This window comes from Narcine bancroftii, chromosome 14, assembly GCF_036971445.1.
Source record: "Narcine bancroftii isolate sNarBan1 chromosome 14, sNarBan1.hap1, whole genome shotgun sequence".
Classification (NCBI taxonomy): Eukaryota; Metazoa; Chordata; class Chondrichthyes; order Torpediniformes; family Narcinidae; genus Narcine; species Narcine bancroftii.
The window spans coordinates 5,442,909-5,469,858 of NC_091482.1; the positions used below are offsets into that span (position 1 = coordinate 5,442,909).

The following is a 26,950-nucleotide window of genomic DNA, read 5'->3' on the forward strand; positions in this document are numbered from 1 at the left end:
TCTCCACCTTATATGTTTGTAGTGTTTCATATTTTATTTTTTTATCCGCCAATTCTCTTCTTTTAGTTGTATCTTCCTTCATTGCTAATTCTTTTTCTATATTTACTATTTCCCTTTCCAACTGCTCTGTTTCCTGATTATAGTCCTTTTTCATCTTGGTTACATAACTTATTATTTGCCCTCTAATGAATGCTTTCATTGCATCCCATAGTATAAACTTATCTTTCACTGATTCCGTATTTATTTCAAAATACATTTTAATTTGTCTTTCAATAAATTCTCTAAAATCCTGCCTTTTAAGTAACATGGGGTTTAATCTCCATCTATACATTCTTGGAGGCATGTCCTCTAACTTTATTGTCAATATTAAGGGTGAATGGTCCGATAGTATTCTAGCTTTATATTCTGTTTTTCTTACTCTATCTTGCATACGAGCTGATAACAAAAATAGGTCTATTCTTGAGTATGTTTTATGTCTAGCCGAGTAATATGAATATTCCTTTTCCTTTGGGTGTTGTTTCCTCCATATATCCAAAAGTTGCATTTCTTCCATTGATTTAATTATAAATTTGGTTACTTTGTTCTTTCTGTTAATTTTTTTCCCAGTTTTGTCCATATTTGAATCCAAATTCAGGTTGAAATCCCCTCCTATTAATATGTTCCCTTGCGTATCTGCTATCTTCAAAAAGATATCTTGCATAAACTTTTGATCTTCTTCGTTAGGTGAATATACATTGAGTAGATTCCAAAACTCCGAATATATCTGACATTTTATCATTACATATCTCCCTGCTGGATCTATTATTTCCCCTTCTATTTTAAATGGCACATTTTTACTAATTAATATAGCTACTCCTCTTGCTTTTGAATTATACGACGCTGCTGTTACGTGTCCTACCCAATCTCTCTTTAATTTCTTGTGCTCCAATTCAGTTAAATGTGTTTCTTGCACAAATGCTATATCAATTTTTTCTTTTTTCAGTAAATTTAGCAGTTTCTTCCTTTTAATTTGGTTATGTATTCCATTAATATTTAAAGTCATATAGTTCAACGTAGCCATTTTATACTTTGTTTATCTTCCCTTTCTGTATCTCCATCATTATCTTTCCTTCTTATCCATTTCTGTTTTCTTGTTTTGAACCCTTTATAAGACAACATTCCTAAAACATCAAACATTTTCCTTATTCTCCTATTTAAAACTTCTTTAACCCCATTCTCCCCTCCCCCTCCTGAGTTGCCCTTTATCCCTTGTCGGACAACCACATCTCCCCTCTCCATTTGGATTTGCGAATTCACTCGCAAGCGTCAGCTGATTTTGCAGTGACCGTAACTCCTCCCCACCCAGTCCCCCCCAGAAAAGATTTCACTTTTCATATGTAACGAAGGACACTCTTTTAATTCCCTCCTTATTCCCTCTATTCAATTTCCTTCCCTTATTAATACTTGTCTATACTCTCTATATTTTCCTCTAAATACGGATACATTCATGTATTCTTCTTTGGCTTGGCTTCGCGGACGAAGATTTATGGAGGGGGTAAAAAGTCCACGTCAGCTGCAGGCTCGTTTGTGGCTGACAAGTCCGATGCGGGACAGGCAGACACGACTGCAGCGGTTGCAGGGGAAAATTGGTTGGTTGGGGTTGGGTGTTGGGTTTTTCCTCCTTTGCCTTTTGTCAGTGAGGTGGGCTCTGCGGTCTTCTTCAAAGGAGGCTGCTGCCCGCCAAACTGTGAGGCGCCAAGATGCACGGTTTGAGGCGTTATCAGCCCACTGGCGGTGGTCAATGTGGCAGGCACCAAGAGATTTCTTTAGGCAGTCCTTGTACCTTTTCTTTGGTGCACCTCTGTCACGGTGGCCAGTGGAGAGCTCGCCATATAACACGATCTTGGGAAGGCGATGGTCCTCCATTCTGGAGACGTGACCCATCCAGCGCAGCTGGATCTTCAGCAGCGTGGACTCGATGCTGTCGACCTCTGCCATCTCGAGTACTTCGACGTTAGGGATGTAAGCGCTCCAATGGATGTTGAGGATGGAGCGGAGACAACGCTGGTGGAAGTGTTCTAGGAGCCGTAGGTGGTGCAGGTAGAGGACCCATGATTCAGAGTCGAACAGGAGTGTGGGTATGACAACGGCTCTGTATACGCTATACATATACACACATATACTTCTTTCCCACATACATATAAATCGTGGTCATTTTTACTCTTATTACATATCTTCATCTCTCTGCTTGTTTCTGCAAATTTCCTTGCTTCCTCTGGATCCGAGAATAGTTTTTTTTCCATAAGATCGTTTTCGCTGATGGTTGAGAATCACTGTATTGAACTCCTTCCTCTTCTTCAGGAGTTCAAAACTTATGTGTCTTTTTAGTTCTCGTTACACGTCTTCATCTCTCAGTCTATTTTGTAATTGTTCTGCAAATTTTCGTGCTTCCTCTGGATCCGAGAATAGTCTGTTTTGCTGTCCTGGAATAAATATTTTCAATACCGCTGAATACCGCTGGATGTTTTAGTATAAATTTATACCCTTTCTTCCATAAAATCGCCTTTGCTGTATTGAACTCCTTTCTCTTCTTTAGGAGTTCAAAACTTATATCTGGATAAATGAAGATTTTTCGCCCTTTGTACTCCAGTGGCTTGTTGTCCTCTCTTACTTTCTCCATTGTTTTCTCCAGTACCTTTTCTCTTGTAGTATATCTTAGGAATTTTACTAAAATAGATCTTGGCTTTTGTTGTGGTTGTGGTTTAAAGGCCAATGCTCTATGTGCCCTTTCTATTTCCATTTCTTGCTGTAGTTCTGGACATCCTAGGATCCTGGGGATCCAATCTTTTATAAACTCTCTCATATTCTTGCCTTCTTCATCTTCCTTAAGGCCCAGTATCTTTATGTTATTTCTTCTGTTATAATTTTCCATTATTTCTATTTTCTGAGCTAACAGCTCTTGTGTCTCTCTAACTTTTTTATTAGATTCCTCTAATTTCTTTTTTAAGTCCTCTACCTCCATTTCTACTGCTGCTTCTCGTTCTTCCACCTTGTCCATTCTTTTTCCTATTTCTGATATGGTCATATCTATTTTATTCACTTTCTCTTCTGTATTGTTTATTCTTCTTCTTAAATCATTAAATTCTTGTGCTTGCCATTCTTTAAATGACTCCATGTATTCTTTAATAAGAGAAAGAATATCCTTTCTCTTGCCTCTCCCTTCTTCTTCCATTTCACTGTCCTCTTCCTCTTCCTCTTCTTCCTCTGGGTTGGCCATCTGTTGTTTCTTTGTTTTCTTTTTCTTCTCTTCTATCTTGTTTTCGTTGTCTTCTATGTTATCCTCTTGCTGCTGCTGTTCTGTAGCTGTCATTGCCGGCTGTGGAGATCGACTCCCCAGCTGGTCACCCCTCCCGTCGGTGTGTTTTTTTGCATGCGCGGTTGTGCACTTTTACTCGGCTCAGAGAGCCATTTTTGTAGTCCACTTTCTACCGACCTGAGGGAGCAGGTTTCTCTCTCCACCGCGGGCCTCTTCGAACAGGTAAGGCCTTCTTCTTCCGTTGTCTTTTCTTCCTCTCTTCTTACCGTTGGTTTTGATTTTTCTTTTTTCGTCGCCATCTTCTTTCCACCTTTATACTCACTTTACTTTAATTTTTATTTTTGTGCCTTTGTGTTTTCCTTTATTTTTTCCGACTTTTCTGGAGAGGGCTGGAGTTCACCGTCCGGCCACTACTCCATCACGTGACTCCTCCGACAAGAGCCTTCCTGAGCGGTAACCATTTACCTTTCAAGCACCAAAGCCTGGTGAACTTTATAAAAGTTCAATTCTGTGCACGGTATACCAATTGCCTGCAACCAGTGAACTTGGAGGAATGAGAAGTGAGATTGGACTGTGAACCAAATAACTTTTCTGAACTTACACACACATTACACACGTGCGCTTAGAATTAGAAGGGGCTTAAGTAAGTTAATATTGATAAAGTTTGATTCTGTTTTCATGTTTAAAGATAATTAAAACCATCTTTTGTTTAAGTAACCATTTATCTTGGTGAATATCTATTGCTGCTGGGTTTATAGGTCCTCTGGACTCGTAACAATCCAAACTGAGAAATTATACCAACTTTCCAGGATTACTTGGAAAAGTATAATCCAGGGATTTCTCAAAATCTTTGGTTTCCTACACAATTTTCAATTTTACAGCTAGAGATTGATTACAAAATTATTGCATTTTAGAACTCCTTTATAAAAAGATGTCAAGAAATCCTTGAAACCCAAGACATTTCTAAAATTCCAATTGCTTGTATTTTTTAAAAAGGAAATCATGGTCTTGATGGATGTGTGAGCCAGTCCATGGATGAAGTCAAAAACCTGTAGTCTCCAAGCCACTGGGACGATGGGTCTGACCTGACTGGTGGCCACATCACATAGGAGGGTGGTGTTACCTGTATCAATTGGGATGCCCTGGAGCTGCAGTCCCGATATGGCAGTCCTGTAATGGGGCATCTCCTCTTCTTTCTGTGCCTCCACCAGTGTCATGATATCCACTCCCCTTGACAGCATGTGGATACTTTGCCTGGACAGTGCCTTACATCTGTGGTGTTCTCCAAGATGCAAGACAGGTGTCGTTGCAAGCAGATCAACCAGGGGTACAAGATCTTAGCCAAGGTGAAAGTCAGGGGCTTGTGATCTGTGGAAGCCGTGAAGGACCTGCCCTCTCGGAAGTACCTGAAGTGGCAAATGGCTAAGTCAATGCCAGTAGCTCTCTGTCAAAAGCTCCAGAACTCCGCCAATCATCGTTCCTGAGGCATCCACTATCAGGGACATTGGGAGTGTCTGAGCTGGGGTGTGCCAGGAGAGTGGCACCTGTCAGGGCTTCTGCAACCTTCACAAAGGCTTCCGCTGATTCCTCATCTCAGGTGATGTCCTTTTTATTGCCTGCCATACAGACGAACAAGGGCTGCATGATCCGGGTAGCTGAGGGATGAACCTGTGATAGAAATTGATCATCCCTATAAATTCCTGTAGTCCCTTGGTCGTGTTGGGTCTGAGGAACTTCCGGATGGCCTCCACTTTACTGGGCAGTGGAGTGGCTCCTTCCCTGGTTATCCTGTGGCCCAAGAAGTTAATGGCCTCCAATACGAACTGATGTTTGGCTGGGTTGATCGTCAGGCCAAACTCACTCATTTGGGTGTAGAGGTTGCAGAGGTGTGCCATATGCTCCTGTTGGTTCCTGCTTGCCACCAGGATGTTGTCCAGGTACACGAACGTGCCGTTCACGTCTCAGCCCACCGTGTCCATGAGTCGCTAGAAGGTCTGTGGTGTGTTCTTTAGTCCAAATGGCATTCGGAGGAATTCAAAGAGGCGGAACAGGGTAATGATGGCAGTCTTGGGAATATCATCGGGATGTACCGGGATCTGATGATAACCCTGAACGAGGTCCACCTTGGAGAAAATCCTTTCCTCAAGCAGGTTAGCCGTGAAGTCCTGGATGTGCAGCACAGGGTATCAATCCAGTATTGTGGCCTCATTGAGCCAGCAGTAGTCACTGCATAGTCTCCAGCTCCCAGTTGCTTTGGGTACCATGTGCAGGCGAGAAACCCATGGGCTGTCCGACCACTATATGATGCTGAGCTCCCCCAGCTTCCTGAATTCCTCCTTTGCCAGCTGGAGCTTCTCTGGAGAAAGATGTCTTGCCCTTGCATGGAGCGGCAGGCAGTGGTGCTGTACTCCATGTTAGAGCATCCGAGTGGTGAAGTGGGAGGTGAGCAATGCAGGGAACTCGGCCAGGACCCTGGTGCACTCGTTATCCATCTCTGTATAGAGTCCAGGTGGATTGCTGGGAGCCTGGCATCTTTGAGGGAGAAGGTTTGAAAAGTATTGGCCTGGACGAATCTCATTCCCTCGAGATCCACTCGCAGGCTGTGGGCAAGGCAGGAAGTCTGCCCTGAGGAGCGGCTGTCCACTGCGGCCAGCATGAACACCCACTAGAAGAGGCTGCCTCCCAACTGAAGTTGGGCCTTGATGGTAACATAGGTCCGAATCATGTCATTGTTGGCAGCCCTCAGCGTGGGGCCAGACTGCCTGTTCCTGGTGTCCTGTCTCAACAGGGGCAAGACGCTGACCTCTGTTTCTGTGTCCACAAGGAAGTGGTCCCAAATGTACAGGAGGCTGTCTTGGTGGCCAGTCGTCATGGCCATTAGCAATGGCTGGCCCCGGCGTTTCCCTGGAATGTGCATGGTGGCCTGCACCGGTGCCCCATCTCCGGTGGTAGAAACACCACTGGTTGTCTGGATTACCTCCTCTGGGGCACTGCTGTTCTCTCAGAGACTCTGCATGGGTCTGGCTGCGGTGTTTAGTGACAAGTCCCACAGACGCCAAACACTATCTCTTCTGTTTCCACAGAACGTCCACTTGTACTGCAACTTTCCGGGGTTGGGGGTGGTGGAAGGTCACTGAAATCTGCATTAGCCAGGAGCAGTTGGATGCCCTCAGGCAGTTGCTCCAGGAATGCCTGCTCAAACATTATGCAGGGCTCTTGTTTGCTCAGGAGGGTCAGCATCTCTTTCATGAGGGCTGATGAGGGCTTGTCCCCTCGCCCATCCAGGTGGAGCAGACATGGTCTTCTCTCACACCATGAAAGCCCGAAGGTCTCCATCAGAAAGTCCTTGAAGGCGGAAGTACACACCTTTCGATCGGGGCTCCTGGATGAAGTTGGCCACCCGGGCTGCTGTGTCCTGGTCAAGGGCGCTCACCCCATTGTAGTACGGCGTGGATTCTACAGTGATCTGTCAGATTTGGAACTGTGCCTCAGCCTGAAAAACTACATGCTTGGTTGATTTGTCCAGAAGGTCAGCAGCTTGAGAGCGACCACATTGACTGCTGCCTGTTCGCTCATTGTTGGGTTTAGATGCCGTCTAAACTGTCAGGGTCACCAAATGTAGCCGCCCGCTACTCGAAAGACACACACACACAAGTTTGTAGTCAGGTTAAGCTCAGGCCCCGACTTTTATACTTGCACTATTCCCATCCTGGCCCTCCCTTGGCTGACCTCACAAAATACATGACAAAAGCAGCTTTCCCGCGTGTGGGTTCTTTCTGCGTAACAACGCCCTTCTTCCCTACATGCTGTCCCTGTCTTTCGGCTGTGCAGCAAGGCCAGTGCCATTTTGGGGACGCTGGCCTTTAAGCTCCCCTCCCACTGGTTTGCTTGTTGGGGCCAGTGCCGTTGTGTGGGCTCCTGGCTTTTATTTGCGCTCACCGCCCAGAGCACTAGCTCGATCACCACGGCAGTGGGCTGCCACAATCAAAACATTTGCAAAAATCAAATAACCATCTCAGTTTCTACTTCAGCACATTATTCTCTCAATGTACCCAAAGAGCCTTCAGACAAAAGCTAGTTTCACAATGAATACCAGAAAATGATAACTGAGACCAACTGAAAAAAAATTAACCAGCTGATAAGTTACCATTATTAAAAATAAAAGAATAAAACCTTCTTGTCAAAAATTACATTTCTAGAAACTGGGGATATTCAATATTCATTGTGTTTCGTCGAAAATTTGACAGCAAACTAGGTTCTAAAGGTTGTTCATGTGCAAGCAAATATAATACAAAGAACATGATGTATTTCATGTTTCATTATTTTCCTCATCTTGCTAATGCAATATAACTGTGATGATACCAAGGTGCATCAGGTGTGTGGCCATAGCAAGATGCAAAGAGGGCAAATTCACTCTTATTTATAACACCACTATTAAAGTAATCCCTAGACAACCGATGTACAGAGTTGTTCTAAACCTCAATCATCAATGTAGCTTCAATGAGGGACAAAGTGCCTTACAGTAGACAAAAAAAATTAAAGAATTTCAAGTATATTACATTCTAAATGTAATATTAAATGACAATGGAACCATTACCACCCAAATATTACAACTATCCATGAAAAATTACCATCCAATTATGCCAGAAAATCTTTAGTCAGATTTGAGATTTGTCAGAGCACATACATGATGTCAGAGATTCTTTTTTCCTGGCAGAATTACCTCTCATCAGCAATGCAAAAACCAAACTGTACACCATGTACACATGTAAACAAACTGATTTTTAAAAATTCTCTCTGCATTACACAATAAAGTGCAAAAGTAAGAGTCCTTAAATGAGTCTCTGAGTTTGTCCTTGAAGAGTATGATGGTGAAGGGGTAGCAGCTGTTCCTGAACTTAGCAGTGGATTCTTGGGACACCTATACCACTTTCCTGATGGTAGCAGCAAGAATACAGTGTGTGCTGCGTGATGTGGATCCTTGATGACTGCTGCCGCTCCCCGACGGTAGCATTCCCTATAGATGTTCTTGATGGTGGGGAAAGTTTTACCTGTGATGTCCTGGGATGCATCCACTACCTTCTGCAGGGCTTTACACTGTTGGCTCCATGATGCAGTCAGTCAGCACACTTTCCACCACACATCTGTACAAATTTACCAGGGTTTCAGATGTCATAGCAAACCTCCACAAACTCCAAAACCATGGCAATGTTGGCATGGATGATTTTAGATACATCTAAATCTAGTCAAAGATTGGTAAAATTGAAGTGGGGATCTGTGTTTTTCTGAATTATAACTTAGAAGAAAATGTAATGAGCTGATTTCGAGAGCAAATAAACCATGACTAGAGGTGAAACTACTAAGCCTAGGCCAGCGATTCTCAACCTTTCTTCCCCCCCACTCATACCACCTCAAGTAATCGCTTACTAACCACAGAGCACCTATGGCATAGGATGCCTTTGGTGCTCTGTGATAAGTAAGGGATTACTTACAGTGGGATTTGAGTGGAAAGAAAAAGGTTGAGAACCACTGGGTTAGGGACTGACCACATAAAGGATCAGGATGGCATCAATGGTTGTCCTGAAACCAGATGTCATGTAGTTGATCAAATGCAAGGACGTTTAATTACAAGCAGTATGGCAATCTTGCAAAGTGTACATCAAGACTTATTGTACTCACTCACGTTGCCATAAGCAGACAAGTGGAGCCCAAACAGTTCTCCATGGGTAGAGGAAATTTGAGTCTTTGTCATTGGAGGCCAGTACATTGCCAGAAGCATTCAATCAGGAAAGTGGAGTACAGCCATTTTCATAAAGGACTAAATCTAAACTACAAAGCAGATTGTATAGGTTTTTAAACAGATGAATAATGGATCATCAGTTCCAGAATCATATGAACCATCTATATTGTGATTTCATTGAGGTCTTTTTTGGGGTCAATTATGCTAATTAAATTAGAAAATGAGATTTACCATAATGGCACCTTGGATAAGGGATTTACATTTAGTGGAAAACACAATAAAATGAGGCTGGAGTAGACTGTTCTGTCCCTTGTTTCTCCCCGTCATTCAATGTGATCATGTACCAACCATTTTTCTACTCTAACAACAACCATAGACCCACATAATATCCTATTCATCTTCTCTTTCATGCAGATGCAGTCAAGTACAATTTAGTAGAAAAGTTCAAATAGAACACTTTTTAATGACCATTAAACAATCCACATTTTCAAAAAAAGGAAACTCATAACAAAAGTCAAATACTTTGATTGTTTCCACATTTCATCAACCAAAATTTCAGTAGTTTTAGTAATCCACAGGCTTTTAACCAAGTTTGTTTCCTTTCCTGTCACTTCATAATACCAGAGGTGAGACTGTCCTGACTTTATTTATCTGGATCAGCTCACTGGATTTTCTTCTAACTGGAATTCAGCAACACAGAACTCCATTTCAATGGTATCAATCCTAGACTTAAGATTTATTATTGACACATCTACCGTTATAGTGAAAAACTATCTTTAAAAGTGTTAGCAAAAACTATGTAGTACATTTAAAAAGAAAATCACCTAAACATGTGGAATGAACTTAAATTTAGCTTCCTGTTTAAATTGCTATTAAAAATGGGCAACTTCTAAATATTTTCATTTATTTGTATTTGAGATTTCCTGCATCCATCTTTAGTAATCAGCTTTTTTCAGTACAAAATTAGTATTTTGAAGAGCATTATTTTGTGCTTTTACTTTGAATGCTTGAAAATAATATGCAATTTCACAGAAGTGTTTTCATTTTAATGTTTGATCACATAAAATAACATCAATATTAACCATTCAAAAACAAATGCATAAATGGAAATTAAGGACTAGAATGTTTAATATTACATTTATTTATATTGCCATGAAACTTTGAAATGGTTTAGGGCTTGGGTTACATTTAATATTTTTAATTTTTTTCTTATTTTCATTTCCCCCCCCATCAATAATGTTGTACAAGGTTATTTTTTTTTAATGTTATTGAGTTTGCTTACTTTGTTATAGCTGAAGACATGCAAATACTGGAGAAACTCAGCAGGTCAAACTGCCTTTATGTAGCAAAGGTATTATAATGGAGTAGATAAGTTGGGAGAATTTGGTAAAATTAGAGTAGGTTACATACATATACACATTTTAAAACAGATCTTATTTGAAAGGCTGAAGAATTCATATTCAGAAATATTGCAAAAACTATTGAGAATGCTATGCACATTTCACAAGTAGGTGCTAAATGAAATGACTAGACCATCATCTTGGAGGCGACACACTGGCTGTTTGCCAGTACCTACAGAGTGCTCATAGAAAGGTCACTCCTTAGTTTTGTTTATTTAAGACAACAGATGGGAGCTGAGGGATAACTCCTGTTGTTTGCTAAAGAAGGTGGGGTTTTTTTTGCAAGTGAGAGTCACATGGGCTTCCTGGCAGTTGAAGAGAGAGAGAGGTCAAGCTCAACAAGCTCTCTCAGCCAATGTGTGTGTGACACTGAAAGCAGCTGAACAGTGCAAGCAAGGAAGCTGGTTGAAACAGAAAGCACCAGAGCAGTGAATGGCTGGAAGTGCTATCTGTCTGATGTTTCTCTTGGAATAAGTGGAACAGGAAAGAACTCTGTGTTAGCCTGAAAGAAAGAGGTTATCTTCTGGAGAACCCTGATGGGGACAGTTTCATCAGCGTGACATTGAGGTGACTAATGGTGGTACCTCAGTTGTGGAAATCCTGGAACAACAAATAGCTCTCTCTGCAAACCCTACAATGACCTTTTGAGCACCAAAGCCTGGTGAACTTTATACATGTTAAATTCTGCGCACAGTATAAGAATTGCCTGCAACCAGGGAACTTGGAGGAGTGAGATTGAACTGTGAACCAAAGAACTTTTCTTAAATTTACACACACAGCATACACGTGCGCTGAGAATGAGAAGGGGGGGGGGGTTAATTTGGGTTAGTTAAGTATAGCGAAAAGTTAAAGTTTGATTCTCTTTTCATGTTTAAATATAATTAAAAGCAACTTTTGTTTAAGTAACTCCTTATCTTGGTGAATGCCTATTGCTGCTGGGTTTTGGGGTCCTTTGGGCTTGTAACAGGATAGCTGAAGTGTTGTGCATCAATCTTTTTTTCTGTTTTATTATTATGATCTAAAAGTTAATAATATTGAAAGAGAACCGATTAATGCAACAAATGAATGCAGGAAATCACTAATAAACTGAGGAAAATATCCAGGAGACCTGCCCTGCCCTTGCTGCGCAACTTATTGTTGCCGCCCCAGACCGGCCGCCGCGGGCCGAGGGGAGCCGGGGCCTGTGGGCGCCGCTCTCCCGTCCCGTTCCCCCGCCCCCGCCCCCACCGCCCTTCACCTTCGACACAACGCCGGCTCCTCATGGGCCTCGCCGCCTTCCCCCCTCGTGCGGACTCGTCCTCCCCTCCCGGGTGCAGAAGCACGTTTACGGGTCCGCGGGTCGAGACAACGTGAGACTCGCGAGCACCTTCATCGCCCCGCCCCCCCTTCAAATCCGCAACCGGCCGTTGGTCTCCCAGGGCTACAGCCAATCAGGGTGGGGGGGAGCGCGGCGGCTCGCGCCCGCCCAGAACGACCACGTGGGAGAAGGGCGGGCGAGCTAGCGGAAGAACCAATGGAATGCGAGAATGAGTCTTCGACGTCACCGATGGTGACATGAGCCCAAGTGCTGGGTTTCGTCTTCCTCGCCGACCACCAATGCGCTCTCCACCACCCGCCCGCCCCACCCCCCCACGCCCCGCCCCCTCCCAGCAACTGGGATAGCGCGTTATCGGGATGAGAAAGATTTAAACCTTCCGCCATTGATGTGGTCTCTGCAAAGGAGAAACTGGGCGCAGCGGAGAGACTGGGCGCAGCGGAGAGACTGGGCGCAGACTGGGCGCAGCGGAGAGACTGGGCGCAGACTGGGCGCAGCGGAGAGACTGGGCGCAGACTGGGCGCAGCGGAGAGACTGGGCGCAGACTGGGCGCAGCGGAGAGACTGGGCGCAGACTGGGCGCAGCGGAGAGACTGGGCGCAGACTGGGCGCAGCGGAGAGACTGGGCGCAGAGGAGAGACTGGGCGCAGCGGAGAGACTGGGCGCAGCGGAGAGACTGGGCGCAGCGGAGAGACTGGGCACGGACTGGGCGCAGCGGGGAGACTGGGCGCAGACTGGGAGATCGCTTGGTTGAGTACCTTGGCCCCCCCCCCGCTTCCACGTGCAACAAGGACAGGATTTTTTTAGTCTGGACTCCTCCCACAGCCAGCACAGCCTCTATTCTAAAATATCCTGTTTATTGCTTGTTCCTTGAACAACGGTTCAGCCCTAAAATGTTAGTAATATATCTTTATCTCCTAAGGACACTGTCAGTCCAGCTGAGTTCCTCCGGCATTTCTGTGTTTTTATACTCCCAGTGGCCACCCATTTTCAATTCTCCGCCCCACTCCCTTGCTGACAAGTCAGACTGAGACCATCTGCAAATTGGATGCACAACACCTCATCTTCCATCTGGGCACCCTCCAACTGGATGGCATTAACCTCGATTTCTCCGGTTTCCATTAAATCCTCCCTTCTTCCCCCTGTCGTCTTTCCCCCAGCTCTGTGTGTGTTTCTCTTCCCTTTTCCCTCAGTCTCCTTTCACAGAGCCAAAACAATTCTCACTTTTCCTCTTATCATATCCAACCAACATATTTTGTTGGCCTGGACTCTCCCCCCCACCCATTCTTCAGTCTTTATTCTGACACCTTCCTGTTCTTTGCTTATACCTTGAAGTGCTCAGGACCGAAACTTCGGTAATATATCTTTACCTCACATGGAAGCTGTGAGACCGGCTGAGTTCCTCCAGCATTTCTATATGGCTTTTAGTACAATCACAGCATCCGTGGAATTTTAAATTACCAAGTCCAATTTCTGGTTGCAAGGTCTAATTGCACAACTACACCCCTTAAATTACAAAGAGGGGGTACATTTTCAGCAGATTCAATCAAAAATCAGAATTAGAATTTATTGTCATGAACATGTCACTAAATTCATTGTTTTGTGGCAGTGTCACAGTGCAAACATTCATATAAACCACATTACAAAATAAATAAAAAATAGTGCAAGATAAAGAAAAAGACACACAAGGCAGAGTGTGATTCATTATTCATTCAGAAATTCAGACAGAGGGGAAGAAGCTGTCCTCGTGCCGCTAAATTCTCGTCTTTGGGATCCTTGTGGAGGAAGCGTGGCCTCCCTGCCCATCTGGAATGTGTGTATTGCAGATGGTCATGAGTCCTCCCAGTCTGAAACTTATTTGGAAGCCATATCACCTGTCATTCTGGCCCACCTATTTAAATTTAAATCACCTAGGATCATTACTGGCTTTACACCCAGCTCAGAACTGTATAAAACATCAAGGCATAACACATTTTTTTCTCTCTGCCTCATGCTACAAGCCCCGGACATCGCTTCATGCCAGGTTGCTACTGTGGACATTGCTGGAAGAATCGCACTACATTAAAGCTGAACCATAGTATTGCGATAGATCAGTACTTGAAGTAAGCCATACCCCTCCCCCCCACCCAATCTTTGGTCAGGGTCCGCGGGTCGAGACAACGTGAGACTCGCGAGGGGTGTGTGTGTGTAAAAGTCCGTGTTTGTAGTGTGTGGAGTCAAATGTGTGAGCATGTCAAGTATAGGTTCACTATTGTCAGTGTCCATGACACTCCTGTACCTTTCTTCGCAATGGTAGCAGGCTGCAGTGGGCATGGCCTGGGTGGTGAGGGTCCTTGAGGATAGAGCTGCTTTCTTAAGACCAACTCTTGTAGATGTCCTCGATGAAGTGTCGCAGGCTGAATTAACAACCCGAGTTTTTTTTTTCCTGTCCAGAGCCAAACAGCAAAGAGTGTTCAGTAACATGAGGCAGGTCATTCTCCCAGCACCACCTTCATGTAAGAATCCATATCTGTTGATTCATTTACTATCTATCAATTTCTTGCATGAATATATTCTAGTCTCCATAATTCCAAAGATCATCTTATAGCTGAAGAAATTTCTTCCAATCTCTTTCTTGAATGGCTGATGCCTGAATCCAGACAACCCCACCCAAGGAAAACATCTCAACTATTTTTAATAAGAACTGTGATTGATTTTTACATTTGAACAATTGTCAATAAATTATCAGTGCTTGTGCTACCTGGAGTCCTCACCACTTAAGAAAGCAATCTCCAACCAATTCAATTCTCTCCAAGTGACCAGCTGAGGGCACTGGGCATAGCAAAAGATTGCGTGGGACTAAACAACATCCTGTCTTAATTTTGACAGTGCTTTCGGGTCTAAATGCACCTGCAAACAAACATTTCCTGTACAGTGTACATTTATAACATTGGCAACTACTGGGCTCTGGCGAAGCAGTGCTGGGCACCAGAGTGAGAGAACCTACACCCTTCACATTGAGAAGGCGCGAGGGAGATCACGGTAGTGGATCAGCGAAGGGCTCAGAAGCTGAAGAACCCACATAGGCTGCTAGTGGCTGAAGGACTCACGGGCTACGGGCTGCTGGAGTCTGGCTTGTGGGTACAAGGTATTAAGGGGGTGCTGAGGGCAAAAAGGGCTCCCGAATGGACCTCAGACGCTGAAAGCTTCCTGATTATTGGAGGTTCGGATCTGGGACCTCGGATTGCCAACAGATCAAAAAGGAGGCTGACACTGCAGAGGCTGCGGGGGCACTGGAGGCTAATTCATGGACACCTAGTGTGACATTTGCTTCTCTTTCCCTTAATGTTGGAGGTGCCAGGTAATGCTAGTGGCACCTCCATGTGTTTGTTGAATCTTGTGTACATGACAATAGAGGAATCTTGATACTGGAATTTGGAGGAAAAGAAAAACAAACTGCAGGAGGAACTCAGCAGGTCAGACAGCATCTATAGAGGGAAATGAACACCACTGGTTGCAAACAAACTTGCTTCTCTTCGTTTACTCCACACTAATCCCAACAAAGTTTTTTCACAATAAATTATTTACAAAAAAACTGTTCAAAGTCTCTTCCCCCTTAGTTTTGTATCCATACTGTACATTTACATCTCTGTGCATTGTTTCATTAATTTCAATTTAGCAGGCATTCCCACCACTGTGGCTCCTTGTCTTTACTCCTGCCTGTTGTTTGAGGGACTTCCCCTTGCTCTCAGCCTCTCAATGCCCAGTAAAAGAAGGACTCATCAAACCTGCAGATAAGGGTGAAGCAATTGTCATCTGGCTCTACATTGTAGAGGTCAGACTGCAACTCTTGAATGCCTCACACTTATCCTTGGACCATCACCTACCAACAAAGCCCACTGTCTCCCTTGATTAATTTTAACGGCATTCAGTCAATCACAAATGCAGACTACCTTTGTAAGGAGGAATAAATCCATATACAGTATTCCAAATACTATATCACCAGGCCTCTGTATAATTGGAGCACAGTGTCTAAATCCTCTTGGATTTCAAGAAAAGGCAAACCTATCATTCTAATTGCTTTCAGTCATTTGTGCATCTGTCGGCCATGTTGTCCGACGAGGTCGTGTAAAACCATTGAGGACCACTTCCACTCTGCTCACAGCATCTTTCAGCTGCTCACGTCAGAGAAGAGATACAGGAATAGCAGGCTGAGGAACTGGGAGTAAGAATGTTGAACGACCAAAGGAACTGCTCTCATTTGTACAGAACAATAGTTATCTATTTATAGAAATAAAATAGTTGTCCTGCATATGTATTGTTTGTCTGTATGTGTGTTATGTCTGGATATGTGTCTGTGTGTTTTACACCGAGGACCAGAGAAATTTTCCCACATTATATTCCTTCCTACGTGGCAATCCATGTATCATAATACACAAAAGTGCTGGAAGAACTCAGCAGGCCACACTGCATTAGGCAATGACATTTAGGGCCTGAGCCCTTCTTAAAGTGTGCCTAAAATTAGGCAAACACCCAACTATGAAGGTGGGAGGGAGGGGAGGGGAAGGAACACAGGCTTACAGGGATAAGCGATAGAGGTGGGAGGGGGAAGAAGGGAAAGGAGCTGAGGGGGCAGCGGGCTGAGACATCCAGCAATGGTAACAGGCCCTTTCAGCCCACGTGCCCTGCCACCCAATTGACCTACAACCCTCGGCACGTTTTGAGTGGTGGAAGGTCATACACCAACAATAATGTCAAAAGATTGGAGTAACAGGATGACAGGTTTTTAATACCATAAGACTTGGACTGTGCTCCCATTCTTACCTGATCCCAGGACTCGTACTGATGGAGGGACTTGGCTTAACTGCTTTCAGTAGGGGATTCCAAGGGAAGGCAGGCCAGCCATACATATACATGTACACAGTGTCAGTAACCAAGTAACAGTATACAGTGGTGTATCACCACAGGAGGAAACCGGAGCCCCTGGGGAAAACCCATGCATACACGGGAAGAACATATAAGCTCCTCAGAGACAGCGCTGGTCGCTGAAGCTGAAACAGCATTGCACTAAACATGCTGTCCTTTTGAAAGACTGCAGACCCTGGAAATATTTTAAAAACCAGAAAATTCTGGAAACACACAACAGGTCAGGCAACATTGTTACAAAGTTACCCTTTCAGTTTAATTTTAAATTTTATTTACATTATGGTAGAAGCCAATTCCAGCCATTTAAACCCGTACTGCCCAATTAAACCTGCAAGCCCATACATTATGGAGGGTGGGAAGAAACCCACGCAGACCTGGGGAGAACTGACAAACTCCTTACAGACAGCCCGGAATTCGAACCTGGGTCGCAGGCACTGTAACTGCCGCTCTTTGTCAGAAGTTAGCCAATTCTGTTGGTTCACCAACCCTCTAACCATATTAATGTCAATACCCATGAGCTCTCTGGTTCTGTGGTCTTATAAACAGAATATGATTGAAGATCTGCAGAACACCGGTCTTGATGCTACTGCCTATTTCCAGCATTATCTGTTTTAATTGATCTCATTAGGTATGGCCTCAGGACATATTTATAGCACTGTGTTGCCAGATCTATTTGCTTCCAGAAACTGTGGGCCTTAGAAGCCTCCAGATGGTAACACAAATCAATTTTCAAAATCATAATTACAGGTAGAACCTTTATGTAACATTCTCAGAATGTTCTAACGTGTTTCATAGCCAGTGCAACCCTCCCCCCTTATAAATTACAACTCTGTAATACCAGAAAAAATACTGTGGCATCTGCTTTACTAAAAAATGCATATATATGTTTATAAGGACAGATGACAGCAGGATTTGACAGAAAGCTTCCCCGCTGTGCGTTGGTCTGGGTCAGTAACTCCATGTAGTTCAATTCAGGTGTGGCCTGAAACATCAGAAATATTTTTACCTCTGATGGACGCTGCGAGACCGGCTGAGTTCCTCCAGCATTTCTGTGTTTTTACTACAATCACAGTGTCTGCAGAGAAGAGGCGGAAAAATCGCCTGGTATGGTGTGAGTTTAACAACCTGAGTCTCAACGTGGACAAGACAAAGAAGATAATTGTCGACTTCAGAAAGGACCAGGATCGACCACTCTCCATTACACATCAATAAATCTGCAGTGGAGGGAAAGGAGAGCAGAAAGTTCCTTGGAATTCACTTAACTAATGACGTCTCATGGACATACAACATCTCCTCACTTGTCAGGAAGGCACAACAGCGACTGAACTTACTGAGAAGACTGAAGCAGGCAAAGCTACCTGTCACCATCATGTGAACCTTCTATAGGAGCTCTTTCGAGAGCGTCCTGGCTGGCTGCATCACAATGTGGTACGGTTGCTGCAGAGAAATGGATCAGAGGTCAATCCACAGGACCATAAGAGTAGCAGAGAGGGTCACTGGAGTCTCCCACCTCCCCATTAATGTGATAAACTAAGATCATTGTCTGAAGAGGCATGCAAAATCATTGAGGACCCCTACACAGCATCTTTCAGCTAGTCATGTCAAGGAAGAGATCCAGGAGGATCAGAGCCAGCCCCACCAGGCTTAGGAACAGCTTCTTCCCACAGGCAGTGAGAATGTTGAACGACCAAAGGAACTGCTCACACTAACCATCCAAGCCTCTCATATTTATGAAATATTTATTTGAATATATGTCCTGTATATGTATGGTTTATCTGTATGTGTGTTATGTCTGGCTATGTGTTTTGCACTAAGGACCGGAGACCGTTGTCATCAGGTTATACTTACGCAATCGGATGACTTGACTATTTCAATTCAGGTTCTGTGCTAAGTTAGCTATTCTCTGTTCAGGAGACAGTGGAGGTGTTACCACTGTCCTCTACGATTATTGCCTACAAAGGATAGTTATTCCTCTGAGATAGCAAGGGGTCTGATGTGCCTGGGTAATCTATCATTGTCAGATTGTCAGCAGCTTCAGAAAACTGCTGAAGACAGGAATACTGAAGAAATAAGTACCTCCTGATGCCATATTCAATGGTTGTTCAGCTTAACCAAGGATTTTACAAAATATTCACAAGCCGAGATAACTAATTATTCCTTTTGTTTTACTGTCAATGTTAATTGCACGGGGAAAACACAAAATGAAGCGCAGCATCACTTTGGGATCTTTTTTAACCATTATAACTATTCAGTGGCCCCCATTTGGACTGTGGTCGAACTCCATACATCAACATTCAAGCAGTTCCAATATTTCCTGATTTTATTTGTTTTTATGGTTAACAGAAGTCTTCTAAATTTCAAATTAACAACGGCTGTCACCTTTAATGCTATTTGTGAAAGAGAGTTCAAAGGGTGGCATGATTGGTATTGTAGTTCGCGCAAGGCCTTTACAGCGCCAACGATTGGGACCGGACCAGAGTTCGAGTCCTGCGCTGTCTGTAAGGAGTTAGTATGTTCTCCCCGTGTCTGCGTGGGTTTTCTCCGGGGGCTCCAGTTTCCTCCCACCCTTCAGATGTAGGCTGGTGGGGTATAAATTGGGTGCCATGGACTCATAGGGTCGAATTGGCCCGTGATATTGCTGTATGTCTAAATTTTCCTTCATATGATGGGCAGAAATACCACCAAATTTCACTCCTAAAAGAATGAGCTCTCATTTCACACTCCTAGTTCTGGAATCCCCAAGCAGCAGAAATAATTTTCTGTTATCTTTTCAGTTTCCCCTATTAATTTGAAAACTTTGATCAAACCTGCCCTTAACCTTACAAACCACAATGTGTGAAATTACAGTTCGTAATTTAATTTCTGGAGCTCAATGGAGAACGTACTACTATTAACCCTTATACTGAACCATGTCCTTAAGTTAAAGGTTCTTGAAATTGAGTTTGATGGTAAACCCCAATGAAAGGTCAAGCTCTGTTCTAGAAAGCAAGGCAGATTATTTAGGCATACAGAAAAGTACTGAAGGAACTTAGTGGGTCAGGCAACATCCATGGAAAACAACAGACAGTCAACTTTTCAGGCCAAAACCCCTTCATCAGGAACAGCAAGGACCTGACCTGTTTACCAGCATCTGTAGACTTCTTGTTTACTGTATGTAATAGTTGAGTTTTGGAGACCAAATTTTTCAGTTCAAATTTGGGGGAGTAGAATTTAACACGGAAAGTACCTGCGTCGTTCAAGGCATCGAGAGTTTTTGTGGCTGGTCACGCAGGGTGTATGGACCGCACCAGGTGACACACCAAAATGACTCAATAAAATTTTTGGGCAGAAACTTATTATTTTTTATAAAAATATCCATGTTGTTAGTTATAACAACAAAAACATTTTCTGTAATCCAAACTTATACGTATCAATAGATCTTTAAGGCTAAAACTCAATGCTCATTTACTTTTTGAACCTTTTAATGTGCTCTGGTCAGAACTGTTGTAATTACCCAATTCTTCTTTGGCTTGGCTTCACGGACGAAGATTTAAGGAGGGGGGTAAATGTCCACGTCAGCTGCAGGCCCGATTGTGGCTGACAAGTCCAATGCGGGACAGGCAGACACGGTTGCAGGGGAAAATTGGTTGGTTGGGGTTGGGTGTTGGGTTTTTCCTCTTTTGTCTCTTCAAATCACATGGTTTCATCTGCACGCACTACAAGCATGCGCTGTTGTTTTCATTGCTGCTGGTGGGTTTTTTTAAAATTTTCTGGTGTTTTAGCTACAATATTGTGGTAATTACTATTTGTGATTTAAAAGTAACATCAATACAAAAAAATTACTAAGGATTCTGTATAGTCTGGTATGGGAGGAGGTCTATGGGGGGGGGGGGTGGTGACACCATGAGTTACTGCACCAGATGTCACCCACCCTAGTGATGCCACTGGACGGGACCAGGTGGTAAGTCTGGATTCGGGCCGTCAAGAGCTCGGATGGAGGGACGGTTGAGACAAGGATTCGCGGTTGGAGCTCAGACAGGCAAGTGGCTGAAGTGAAGGTGCGCGGTCAGGACATTAGCACCTTGGATGGTTGGGTGGCCAAGGCGAGGGTTCACGGTCCGGGCATCAGGGTCTTGGATGGGTGTATGGTCAGGGTGTTGGGAACTCCGGTGAGCAGCAGCCGGGGTTAGAGTTGGGGCATTGGGAGCTCAGATGAGTGGGCGGTTGGAACCAAAAATAGGGGAGTCAACTTTTACACGGGATATATGGGAAATAGGTGATTTTTAAGCCAAAAAGGACTATTACATGTATATAAGGTACCTCTTATTTTGGCTTACATTCATTTTTCTAGTTTGAGTGAGTATGCATTCATGTTACTGTGTCTCTGGAACAAAGTCTTAAACCAGGATCCTTCTGTTCTCTTACAAGACACGTGTTCTCCTGGCCTCAATCTATGAAATTTAACAGAATCAGAATTTGTCATGAACACATCACAAAATTCATGGTTTTGCCGCAGCGTCACAGTGCAAACATTTACAAAATATATAGAAATTAATGCACAAAAAGGTCAAAGTGAGGCGGCGTCTTTGGTTCATTGATCATTCAAGAGCCTGAGGAAGAAGCTGTCCTTGTGGCACTGAGTGCTCGTCTTCAGGCTCCTAAACCTTTTTCCCCAATGGTAGCAGAGTGAAGATCTTCATCTGTAATTTAATGTAGTTACGTTTTTAATGCATTTCATAAAGCACTTTATTACATTTGTCTTGCAGTGCCTGATTAACCCTAATTAAATGTCCCAACTCAAAAAAAGCATCATATGTTAATGTTATCCCACCAGTGCTTTAGAGCAGTCTGGTTGTTAAGACAAAAGGTTATGGGTTGAAAATTTACTAAGGAAGCTCAGGGCCAAAAAATTAAACAGCTATTTCCAATGAAGTACTGAAGCAATGGTCAAATGTGAAAATACTGTTGTTCAAATGAGATGTTAAACTGTCCGCCCGCTCAGATGAAATGGGAGTTATTGCTAGTCTATGGGTCACCATCACCAAAGCAGATGCTGCTTTTTCTGCAATACAAAAGTGACTAATTGCAACAGCGTGGAAAATTTGGAATCAGTTATGTTGTTAAAGATGTTTTATACCTTTAACAGAATAGTTAATACTAATAATGTGCAAGCCAATGGATTAGAGTTGAGGCAGTGCATATGGAGCATATAACCCTAAAGCTCAGTAAAACAGCAATTCTTCCAGAAAGTTACAATGAGTAAAGAACGGTAACATATTAATTTCATGCATACAATATAAAGGCGTGTAATGGTTGAATTCTGTGGACCAACTTTTAGGGTAAAATTTAGGGGGTCGACTATTACACGCATATCACTTTGAATTGCAGTAAGTGCCTGCGTGGTTTGAGATGTCGCGAGCTTGGATGGGTGTACAGGCGGCTGGGGCTGGGTGGTGAGACTCCGGTCGGGCCATCAGGAGCTCGGATGGGTGGACAGCTGGGGCATCGGGAGCTTGGATGGGGTCGAGGTGAGAGTCTGCAGCCAGGACATCAGGAGCTTGGACGGAAAGGCAGTCAGGTCCTAGGCGAAGGTCCGCAGTTGGGTCATCGGGAGCTCTTAAGGGCAGGTGGCCATGGCTAAAAATATGGGGGGGGGGGATGACTTTCACACAGTATCAACTATTACACACATATAAATGATATATCAATCTTAATCACTTCCAACAGTGTGGCAAACAAATCCGAATGACAGGGAAATTAGCTAATCATCTCCACGAGCTAATTATAGTCCTATTGCCATATTCAGCTTTCTTTTACAGAGCCCCTTTCACAAAGTAAATTCTGAATGCATCTACCACAAATCAGATGCAACGTTGCTACAATTCAATTATATGCCTCTGTTTATTCAAAACAGTAATTCCACACTGGCAGGTCAACTTGTTTGACTAAAGAAAGCAGTCAGATCTGAACAAAGATAAGAAACACAAGTTGACTGGACAATGGTTGATGAGCTGTTCCAAATGACCAAATTACTCAGTTTTTAGAAATCAACCCCAATAACTTTAGAAATGAGCTCGGATCCTGACTGTAGAAATAAATGGAGGCTGAAATTACACCAATAAATTCTAATGAACAATAATTGTGAGGCTGCCACAAAACAACAAATTTTGTGACCTGTTCATGACAATAAATTCTGACTCTTGATATTTTAATGGCCCTGCTGAGTATTTCCAGTATTTCTGCCGTTTAGATTTCTATAAAACACCTTTTCTGTGCCCTTGGAGAATCTGGGTAGATGCTCTAAGTCCTGCTTCTGTTCATTACAGGTTAGCCATTGTGTGGAAACAGCATTTCCGATTTCACTTGATGACTGGGGATTTACAATGGTACATTGAACTCACAGTGAGGAAGATACACCAGTTATTCTGTGTAAATCATTCCATGAGTAGAAAATTATCACTCCATACATGCCCGTACATAAAGACCAATCACTCAAGAAGTTTCCATTTTGGGCTTAATTAGCATAATTTATTTCATTTAATCAATATTCATACACTGTAATTTGAGCTTTATGAAAATAGGTTACTTAAATTATAGTTATAAAGAAAGTCTGTTTTCTAATTAACTCCATATGTAACATTGAGGCCAGTATAATGTGTTTCAGTTTATCACAGGAGGATTAGAGAATTATTAATGAAGTTATGAATGTAATTCCCTTCCCACGTGCAGGATCAGACAGGACACAAAGGTGAAGATCCAACCCTGAGCTGCAGGTAAGAAGGTTCAATTTATATTCATACTGTGCCTTTCACACTAACTTATCTCCATGCTCTTAAGGCCACTGAGATTCTGCTGAAGTATAGTAAAGATTCTAATTAAGGGAAATTAAAGCACAAGATACAGAAGCAACGATGAAGCAAATGACCATGTGCAAAAGAGATAAAAATTGACCACGACAGCTCTTCTTTGGAATGTGAAGTGAAATCCCTCTCTCATCTTCCCCCCACTGGTTGATGGTCAATAGGCTGACAGGCCTGTTTCTGTGCCACATCTCTCTACAACTATAACACCAACTTGGCTCACAGTGTTAAGGTTCAGAATCAAAATCTATTGTCGTGAACAAGCGTCATGAAATTTGTTGTTTTGCAGCAACAATACAGGAGCAGAAATTGCTATAAAATATTTTTTAAAATAAATAACTAAATGCAAAAGATGAGAAAAAGTGAGGCATTGTCTGAGGTTTGGTGTGAAATCAGAAACTGGCAAATTTCTACCGAGATGTGGTGGAAAATGTGCTGACTGGCTGCATCATGCTCTGGTATGGGGACACCAATGTCCCCTGAACGCAAAGTCCTGCAAAAGGTAATGGACACAACCCAGGATATCACCGGCAAAACCCTCCTCACCATCGAGAACATCTATGGGGAACACTGCTGTTGGACAGCAGCAGCGATCATCAAGGATCCACATCACCCAGCACGCGCAGGTTTAGGAACAGCTGCTACCCTTCCACCATCAGACGCCTCCTCAACAACAAACTCAATCAGGACTCTTAATTTTGCACTTTATTGATTTTTCTTATTCTCTCTGTATTGCATATTTATTTTGTTATCTAGGTATAGGTTTACATACACATAAAAAAATGTAAACAACCTGACTATCCATTGCAGAGAAAAAAAATCAAAAAAGTTCAAAAGAGTCCTTAGACGAATCCGATTGAGTTTGTCATTGAGGGATCTGATGGTGGAGGAGTAGCAGTGGTTCCTGAAGCAGGTGGTGTGAGTCTTGTGGCACCTGTACCTCTTTCCTGAGGGCAGCAGTGAGAATTGACCATTTGCTGGGTGATGTGGGTCCTTGATGACTGCTGCTGCTCTTCGTTGGTAGCATTCCCCGTGGATGTTCTCAATGATGGGGAGAGTTTTGCCTGTGATGTCCTGGGCTGTGTCCACGACCTGTTGCAGGGCTTTTCATGGGGGGGGGGGGGGGAGGTATTGGTGTCCCCATACCAGATCTTTCCACTGTTATACTAAATTTCTGCAAACTCCTGAGGAAGTAGAGATACTGACATCCTTTCTTCACAATGCCATTAGTGTTGGGTCCAGGAAAGATCCTCTGAGATCATGGCTCCCAGGAACTTAAATTTGCTCTCCCTCTGCACTCTGATCCCCCAATGACCATTGACCTCTGGTTTTCCCTTCCTGAAGGCAACAATCAGCTCCTTGCAGACCTAGTTCTCAGGTTCTTTGGCTCACAGGCACTGAGACCTTGAAAGGCTCGGGTTTGAGGGCAGACAAGAGTTCAGGTGGAGACCTTCACCTGAATTTAAATTTAAATCTTATTTACTGCTTGGTAGAAGCTGGTTCTGGCCATTGAAACCCAAACCACCCAAATTAAATTGATGATTGAGTTTGGATCCACGTGCCTGAGTTTTGTGCATATATGCTGCCATGTTTGGGTGCACATATGCTCCTGTGTTTGGGTGGATATGTGCCCCAGGTCAAAGTGCACACACTTGCCTGATTTTGACTGCACAACACATTTAGGTTTGTGTGTTCAAGCACGTTGGAGTATGGGCTTACACACAGTACCTTCTTTTGACAGATATCCTATCACCAAAGCTGCTCTGCAAAAACTGTCATTGTGTTCAAATTTAACACCTGCACCAAAGCTGACAGCAGATGTGCTCCTCATTCATGTTAAAGTTGGACAAATAGAAATCTTGGTTCTTGATTATAGCAGGGTAAATCCCACTCTGAACATCTCTTACCAGGTCAGCAGGTAACGAATAAATGATGCATGGAAAAGACGGCAAAAGAAACATGAGCGAGTTGTAGTACTCAAGTAATTTGCAGTTTTGACTTCCCTTTTGTTGCATTAAGAAGCCATTATGTTATTTCTACAACTGTCAGGATGTCATAATTTTACCAAAGCACAGCTCAGCAGTAGACATCTAATTGGAGCTTTTGGGAGAGAAAATGATTTTGACACTTTAAAATAAAATGATGCACTACTCAGATGACTAACATCACGAGGCACTCTCTCAAATAATCAGTCACTCCACGGGATCCTCCAATTTCTTGCAGGGGTTGACAGCATTTTGTACAGTGCAGTGGTGCTTAGTGACACCATGCACCAGCATTGTAAAGGGAACTAACGTGTTATTCCATTGCATTGGTATCAGAGGGGAGAAAGATTTGCATTTCTATGCTGCCTTTCATGCTGAGGTGCAGTCACTGTTGTAAACTCAGATCCACCTTGCAAACATCAAGAGGCCATGTGGATGATAATAACCTGTTTTACTGAGGATACCTAAAGGACAGGTTTAAAGTACTGTTTTCTTTTTTGAATGGACATGCGGAATATTTTATTCTTGGCTGAAAAATAAAATGGAGTTTCAGTGCATACAGTGCCCTCTGTAATATTTGGGACAAAGACACATTTTTTTCCCTCTTTATTTGCCCGTGCTCCATATTTTCGCCTCGGTATTTCTGTTCATGAAGTCTTCTGCGAAGAGTCATCAACACATCAACGAGAGTGTTTCTGATCTGTCGGACATGTGTTTGGGGATTTTTATTCATTATGGTGAGAATTCTTCGGTCATCAGCAGTGGAGGTCTTCCTTGGAACACCAGTCCCTTTGCCATTACTGAGCTCACCAGTACTCTCTTCCTAATGATGTTCCAAACTTGATTTTGGTCCTCCTAAGGTTTGGGTGATGTTTTATCCTTGTTTTTCCAGCCTCATAATGACTTCTTTTACTTTCATTTTCACCCAAACCTTAGGAGGACCAAAATCAACTCTAGTCTTCATGTTGAAAAATGGCAACTCCAGACTCCAAAGGTGATTAGAAGTTTAGAAGCAAGCCCAGCTCTCTTATACCTGCACCATTGAAGCAATTAAACATACCTGAGTAATCACAAACACCGTGAAGCCAAATGTCCCAAACATTATGGTGCCCTGAATGAGGGGACGATGTATAAAAAGTGCTGTAATTTCTACATAGTTATAACTTTGAATATATTCTGGAATGTGCACTTTAATCACATGTACATTGTTTGATTACAAATTTAAAACTGTAAAGAAAAATATATCCTTGTCCCAAACATTATGGAGTACACTGTATGTTCAGATATTAAAATGAATATTCATTGAAAGACAATATTGTCAATGGGAAGAGGAGCACTGCAAGAACAGCAACTATGGCTTGTCCTTTAAATTCTCCTAGAGAATGTGGTGGTGAGTCACCATCATGAACCACTGCAATGCTTCTGGTCAAGATTCCCTTTCATCGTAGTTAAACAAGTCGTTCCAGAGGTGA

At 43.2% G+C, this 26,950-nt stretch overlaps 1 protein-coding gene across 11 annotated transcripts in view; it reads right to left on the reverse strand.

Moving 5' to 3' along the window:
- Positions 1-26,950, reverse strand: part of trim37 (tripartite motif containing 37) — a 128,766-nt gene that overhangs the window by 84,156 nt on the left and 17,660 nt on the right. For 3 of the 11 annotated variants that reach the window (XR_011348885.1, XM_069911773.1, XM_069911772.1), the window contains exon 1: positions 11,673-11,876. The exons of 1 other annotated variant lie outside the window; for it this stretch is intronic. The gene's annotated coding sequence lies outside the window, so the exon portion shown is untranslated. Of the gene's footprint in view, positions 1-8,346; positions 8,440-11,672; positions 11,882-17,985; positions 18,092-20,970; positions 21,085-26,950 lie in introns of those variants that run through there. 7 more of the 11 variants (XM_069911770.1, XM_069911769.1, XM_069911766.1 and 4 more) reach the window with 6 other exon arrangements.